This window comes from Diplotaxodon limnothrissa, linkage group LG9 (genome assembly GCF_057381915.1).
Source record: "Diplotaxodon limnothrissa isolate DT_005_m linkage group LG9, D_limnothrissa_male_GT1.1, whole genome shotgun sequence".
Classification (NCBI taxonomy): Eukaryota; Metazoa; Chordata; class Actinopteri; order Cichliformes; family Cichlidae; genus Diplotaxodon; species Diplotaxodon limnothrissa.
Window position 1 is genome coordinate 31,156,784 of NC_140604.1, and position 8,122 is coordinate 31,164,905.

Genomic DNA, 8,122 nt, shown 5'->3' on the forward strand with positions numbered 1-8,122 from the left:
TTTTGCTACAAACTTGGTTGTTATTCTTCAAATCTTCAAAACAAAGAGTTGTAACATTCTCATATTTGAGGTATTCCTCATAAAACATGTTTGTGACATGAGGCACTTCGCATTTTTATTTGTTTTTTCATTAATTTTAAGAAATTGCAGTTTTCTATCGCTTGTATCACTTTTGTATGCTTGCTCTGCATATACTGCAGAAGCTGGGTCTTCCCTCTGAAAGGCACAAGTTGTTCATCCACTGTAACACAATCACTAGGGATGAATTTCTGCCTGCACTTGACCAGGAACAGGCCCCATATGTAGCGGAAAGCTGCCATGTGGTTTGTTTTCAGTCGGTAGGCTCTGGTCCTCTTGTCATCAAAGTGCAAGAAACGGTCAATATCTTTAAATCTTTGAATTGACATAGTGGCCTTATACAATGGGTTATGCAGAGGACTCCCAAAAAACACACCAACTTGTACATCCCAGTTCTTCTCACTTCCTGCAAAAATGGTCAATCAAATGAAGGCCAGGAGCTTTTGTTTGATTACATTTTTCCACTCTTTTCCCCTGTCTGTGGCTACTCTTTGTGCCTCCATGTTTGTGCATGTCAGCACCTCTTCTATTATATTATCAGACATGAACATCTTCCATGCATTTACTGGGGAGAAAGTACTAGACCCAGGTGCAAGCCCTGGCCAACTAATTCAGAATATTGTGGCTAGAGCAGTAAGAGGGGCTCATTGTGTTAGACTCAATATCCATTTCCTCTTCAGAGGACTCCTCTGTATCTGACTAGTCTTGTTCGGGGGGAGGGGGACGACAATAGTCTGGGTCCTCTATATCTGAGATGTCAAATTCTGAGTCAATGCCTCTGATGGGCTCTTCATCCCATCTGTCCTGGATCATTTGTAGGGCACACCTGAAGACCACTTATGTGCAGCCCTGACTTTAAATCGTGTATGTTACTGTGTAAAAATTAATTCTTGATCCATCAGAAGTGTAAGTGGGACAGTCAGAGGTGCTAAGAATGAAAGTTTCATAGAAAATTCCATAGGAACTGCTTGGGGTAATTTTTGACCCCACTTGTGGAAGAGTGGGGTAGTGATACAAAAACTGCATTTTTTAAAAAATTAATGAAAAAATAAATAAAAATGCAAATGGCCTCATGTTACAAACATATTTTATGAGGAATACCTGGAATATGAATATATTACAACTTTGCATTTTAAAGATTTTGAAGAAAAACAAGCCGTGGGGTCATTTTTGATACCACGTGTGCATCTAAGGGTTAAGCTGTCAAAAAGATTCATTTTGGAGAATAATCTTTTAAAGTTGTGGTTTCACTTGCTCAATTTATCAGCGTTTCCTGATACAAGGCAGGATGGATCCATGCTTTTGTTGTTTAAGACAAATTCTGACACTAAAATCTGAGTGTTGCAGAAATTGAGACCCATCAGACCAGGCAGCATTTTTCAATCTTCTATCGTCCACTTTAGTTCAAAAATCATTTCATTTTCTATAAGAACGTCATTAAAAACCTGTGAGAGTGCTGTTTCAGTGGAATGTAAATGTTTAACACCAGACTAAAAAACCTCCATAATACCATTAGTATCAAAATTGTATTGAATTGGGTAAATACTATGTTCTGGGAGTTTTGAGATCGGTCTATAATTTGAGAAAACTGAGGGTTCAAGGCCAGTTTTTTTAAATAAAGGATGTACAATTGCATGTTTAAAACCATCGCGAACCACACTAGAAGTCATACTGCTATTTATAACGGCAAGGACTGAAGTTCCAATCGAGGGAAAAACCTCTTTAAAGAGCCATGCAGGGATAACATCCGCAGGAGAATCAGAGGGTTTCATTTGTCTAACCAGCTCATTAAGAACTGTGAATGAAACAGGCTCAAACGAATGTAAAACAGCTGAGCAGAGAATAAACACTGATGGGTCATTTGTAGGAAGTACTATTGCTGACCTGACAGACTCGACCTTGTTTACAAAGAAATAAAAGAACTGATTACATGTGTCAGCAGAGGCTTCAGGGTTGTTTAGAGTAGAGCTGATAGTGTTAAAGAGAACACGGCGATTATGACAATTTAACACAATGATCTGAGAAAAATATCTGTTTCTCTCATTTTCATTTGTCTTTCTTCCACTTTCACTCTGCTCTCCTACACTGACGCCTGACTGCTCGGGTGGATTCATTTAACCAGGGCTGAGGAACACATTTTGAGAGCCTGGTTTTTAATGGGTTCACAGTGTTTAGGGTCTGAGTACAGGTTTCCTGGAACTGCAAAAGCAGCTCATCTGGGGTGGGCCCAATAAGTAATCTCGGGATCGGTAAAGATTTTCTTTATAAAAGTGGAGGAGAAGACAGCAGCGGCGGGGTGGAGCGCGAGCTTTAAACTCATGCACAAGAGAAATGTCAAATAAAACAGGTTTGTGATGAGAGAACACTGAATCCCACATTTCCAAATATAAAACAGATAAACCATATGATAACACCAGGTCAAGAGTCTGCTCCTGCTGGTGTGTAGGGCCTTCTACAAACTGTACAAGGTCAAAACACTGAATAAGATTTAAAAACTCCTGAGCAAGCAGTCCATCAGGGCAACAGACATGAATATTAAAATCACCAACTATTATAATCCGATCCTGTTTCGATACAATTTCAGCCCAAAACATGAAAAGTCATTTAAAAATCTTTGTTAAAGTTAGGCGCTGATAGATTACTGCACACACAACCGGTTGAGAGCGTCAAAGGTCAGATATGAGAAGTTCAACACTGGAGGGGAAACCAGTACATGGAGTTGTTTGTAGTGAAAGTTATTTTCTTAAAAACAGTCAATATTCCTCCTTCTCTACCTGATCTCCTTGGAGCATTAAGAAATGAGCAGTCGGAGGGTAACAGTTCAGAAATAAAGCTAGGCTCACCCACTCTCATCTGTGTCTCAGTCACAAACAGCAGATCCAATCCACTGGAAGAAAAAAAATTGTTTATAATGAACGTTTTATTTGCTAAAACCTCACATTTATCAGAGCCACCCTTGTTGGAGCTGGAGCCTGAGTAGAAGTTGTCTGTGTAGCCCACGTTAATGTGTGGAAATTCAAAAGGTTTATTCAACGACTCCCAAGACGCAAAAATCAGTGGCGAGCAGGGTTATGGACACCTCAGCCCAAAACAGGAACCAGCCAGGAGAAAACAGGATCCAGGAGACGCCTTTGGATGTGACAGAACTAGGGATGGGTATCAAAAACTGCTTCTTGTTGAGAACCGGTTCCTACTGTTTCAATTCCTTGGAATTGTTTGCCATTTTTGCAAACGATTTCCTTAATGATTCCAGTCGCCCCGAATGACGTCACCACGTTGCGGAGCGTCATTTACCTGGCAGGAAACATGGCGGCTCAAACGCTAAAAAGTTTGATTATACTTTACGAGAACGGATGACAACAGGGCAACTTGCAATACTTGCCAAGTAGATATTTCATTTAAGGGAGGAAACACTACGAATATGCAAAAGCATTTGCTCACAAAACACGCGATAACCTTAAATGAATGTCGTGTTTTTAATTCCGCTCCGGACTCGTGAATCTCAACCCAGCAGCAGCGGTAACGTTTGCACGTCCTCTCCCGTTAATGCGGCAGGTAAATAATCAACTAACAGTGCATATTATGTTAGCGCGATCTGCCTTATTACAAAACCTGCCATTACTGTGCATTTAGGTGACCATGATGAGAGAGACAGAGTCTGGCTGGATCAGATGCTGGCAGTTCTCACTGCAGTCTACCGGTAGCGTCTCCTTTCAGGCCAGGATAGACGAATGTCACCGAGCAGTGACTGAGTTTGTGGTCAAAGCCTTGCACCCATTTGCCACAGCAGATACCCCGATTTTTGGTAAGTGAATGTGTTTAATTGTAGGCAGGGACATTACTGGATATTCTTGTGTAATTGCTACAGAATAATTTATGTTATACTTTGTTATTGCTACAGAAGAATATTTATTTCATTATTTTACATTTACAATTTTTTTCCCGGGGACCCTGTGACACCCCATTGAAGTCTCACTGTTGGGTTTGTAGGGCCATGTTACTCCTAAATTTGTAAAAGATGTAAATGTAGATGTAAACCAAAGTTCTAAGCTAATCAACCTTAGTGTTCTCCTTTAAAAAAAAAAAAGAGTTTATAGTCATTATGACGTCAGAAGAATTCAGAAACATTCCCCTATCTCCTTCTATGTCCTTCTATGGCTATGAACAACAACATGTTCCAGATGTTTCCACTCATGCTTTCTGGGAACTTAACCAATAGTGTGTTCATGAGTGTGTATTTTGTGAGTGTATGTCCAACAGGGAGCATGTCCTGAGACGACCTCCCTTTCCTTAATAAGTGTGTATGTGAACGTGTATGTGCATGTTTGTGTAAGCCTGCAAGTGACTGCAGGAGGCCCAACTGGACCCTCTAGCTCGAGAGGTGCTTTCGCCACATGATAGAGTATTACATCTAGAATGGGTTTTATCCTACGTGCTCTGAAATAAACAATAAATGATACATGATAAACTGAAGATAAGTAATACAGACTAATGAAGTAATGATGAAATAATGACAGTGCCTGTAAATGATAACCAAGTAACAATAAAATAACAGGTTTTCCTCGACAAATCGAATCGTTAAACAGAATCGAAAATGGAATCGGAATCGTGACAATCTTATCAATACTCATCCCATAGACAGAACGGACCATAACCAGCTGGCCGGCCATTGAAGAAAAGGTAAGGCAGCTTTAAGCTTCATGTTTGTGTTTATGCCTGTGTCTAGAAGCTCTGGTCATGGAGAAACTAAGAGGGGACAGGAAGTTAAATGACTACAAAGATCAAATCATAAAAGCCACCAGTACCCACACTGGAGTTCCCTGACACAAGAGCTCAATGACCATTAATGTGTACGTCCTCATCACTGAAAGAGTGGCCACTGACCTGTACGTTTTTCTGTAAACGTTTGTTGTACTGAAAATGCTACGTTTAGATGAACAGAATTGACTTTTTGGGATGTCCTTACCTGGATGATTGAGCACACATGAAGGTATTTCCAGAAGCCACAGATTCTATTGAATTCTAATATTTCTCAAATCAACAGGTTTTAAGATAAAGGGCCTAATATCAGTGATGGGAATGACGGAGTTACAAGTAACGGCGTTACTTTTTTCAGTAACGAGTAATCTAACTAATTACTATTCCTATCGTTACAACGCCGTTACAGCTACTAACAAGAAAATGCGGTCCGTTACTATTTTTCATCAAACAGACGGTTGAAGCTGTGTTCAGCTTACCGCATCTTATATCAGTTGCACGGAAGTAGCCTAATCTGGACGCTACAGCTTTAAGCAGCTGCGCGCCCCCGCGGACGGCAATCACGATCACTGTCTAGCACAACACCTGGAGCTAAGGGGGCAAAACAATCACATGAGTGCTGCTGTTTGACTGAGGAAGAGTAAAGTAGTCGTGGTAAGTCAATCACATGACCACTTAAAGACAAAGCAACAAGGTGATATATACCAGTTTTAAATTGTGTTGATAGGCCACGTAAAACCAGAGTCATGATAAACAATATATACGCGGCGTTTTTTTTTCTCAATAGTTTCGTCATGTTAGCGCTAGCAAGCACACTCTGCTTATGAGCAAAAAACCCCCAAAAAACCAGGGGAAGTTTTATGAGTGATGGCGAGAGAGAGACAGAGAGAGACAGCAGAAAAAGAGAGAGCGCGAGTTTTGAGATGTGAGAGATTTGTGACGTTTAGCGTGTTTGGAGTGTGTAGTTAATGCGTTGTCTTGTGTAGTTAGTGGTCGTGTCCAAATTCATGGGCTGCATCCTCCTGAGGCTGCATTTGTAGACCGATTACGTCACAGCGACGCGCCAAAGGCTGTCCAAATTCGTAGACTCCTCCGAATGCAGCCGACAAATGCGTCCTTCTTTTCCCCGAATTTGAAGGATGGGTCGGGTGTGTCCTTCGTGGCCCACCATATCCCAGAATTCATAGCGCGGCCCAGCCAAACTCCAGTTTTCAACAATGGCGGCCGCTACTAAGTTTTAAAATTACTCTCACTAATCTTTCTGGGTCACAAAATAAACTTTTAACATATTTTCAGGCGAGAAAGTAGCTGTGTAAACATCAAATATCTGCTCCGTTTATCAAGATATCGCATATTTGCAAAAGTGCTTCGACGTTTTCGGAGACGTCTGCTACCCACCAGCTCGATAGCTAGCCGGGAGCTCGAGAGTCACTGAAGCCGCCGAGAACGGCACATCAGTTTCAGATCGGAGTTTCGCTACTCAGGTTAAACGTAATAGAGATTGACAGACCACGTGACTTTCGCGCATTGCATGCCGGGAACTCGTGGCAAAACAATCCAAGTACCGCATCAAATGCAAGCATTTGCAGCACCGCAAAACGTTCATTCTTCGGTTCCAATAAATTCTTGCTTTTTCTTTGCCCCCCAAAAAGGTATGTACAAAACGAAGGAGAACAATGCCGGTTCGTACAAAGACAGACTTGATGAAAAGTCAAAGAAAAGAGGAAAAAAAATCAAAGGAGTGAAAGGGTTAGACCCTTACAGAGGGACAAAATACGTTAGCGTGCTGCCCAACTTTCACCACGCTCATATTTATAATCATACGGTTCTTGGAGTGAGTGCATACACTCATGAAGTTTAGTAACTTCAGGTCACTGCAACAAGCCCAGGTACAGTTTACCGACGGATGGGTGCAGGACCTTGAAATGCACCGTGTAGAAAGTAAAGACCATCGTACATATCATAAGTTTACCAGTCTCACAAATCGTCGTCATAAATACACATTCGTTAACCGTTTATTAATAGGACCTTTGAGCTCAATGGTAATTAATTAGTAGTGGAAATAATTTCTGTTCGCATCACAGAAATGTAGCAGTGACAATAATACTGTATGCTGTAATCGCACTGGGCAATTAGTGATACAAAAAACCTGTTTTATCCTGTGAATAAAAGTATATGTTTTTGTCAATGTACCATAATAACAGAAGCGAAACGCAATATCATGTCAGGACAATTCACTATTTATGCACAATAAACAAAGGAGCATAGCGCGACAATTTCTGTTCAGTGCCAGACTTGCTTGTAACCTATATCACCAATTATGTTAAGAAAAATGACGTATTAACTACAACAGCAGACTGATCTTTGTGGAAATGTTTGGAGCAGACTAACCTGTGAGCTGGAGTGTTCTGGGACGTTATATTTGATCTTTGAATGGCTGCAATCCAGGCCACCCGTCGCCTCTTTGTTACTTCGGAAACATGGCTCGAACAATTTCTCTTCAACGACGTAATCCGATAACAACCGATCTCTTTACCCGTCGGCTTCCCGTGGCTGTCATGCGACCGGCTATTGCAGTTAATAATACAACCGCTTCTTGCCATTTTTGTGTTTCTTTTTATCGCTGTATAACTGATTTCAATTGAAAGCCTGCGTGCGCTAGTACCTCTTGCCACGAGTTCCCAGAATTCTTTGCGGTTTTACCCCTGAATGACGTCACATTTTCAATCTCTATATACAAGTCACTTAGACAAACTAAAAATGTTATTGTTGGGCTTTTTTCAGTGTTTTATTTGTTCGTGAGTCAATCTGTTTGGCTGAGATTAAAGTAAATTAGATAAAATAAAACTTTATTAATCCCCCGGGTGGGTTCCTCCTTGGTTTTTACACAGCTGAATAAACGTCAAACAGAAAACTGATTAAACAGAAGTATGAGATGGTCGAGAATTTACGCCAGTGTCCGGTTATATTTTAGATAGCAAGGAGCATACGGCTGAGTTTATTAAACTCCACCGAGATAGCGGTGACGCTAATCAGAAGGCTAGACCGTCCAATTTCCCCAGCCGTTTACTTCCGGCCTACCCGACCTTCTGAGAATCCGGCCCACGTAGACAGCGAAGGCCGTGTCCTCAGGAGGATGCAGCCCATGAATTTGAACACGACCAGCGTGTAGTGTTGTGGATAGTTTTGTGTTGTGTGTCAGAACAATGCGGCGACTGCTGTCTCCAGGTGGAAAAAGGAGTGATACACCCGCTGCCGTCAGACCTGCAGGTATCAGGCTGTGATG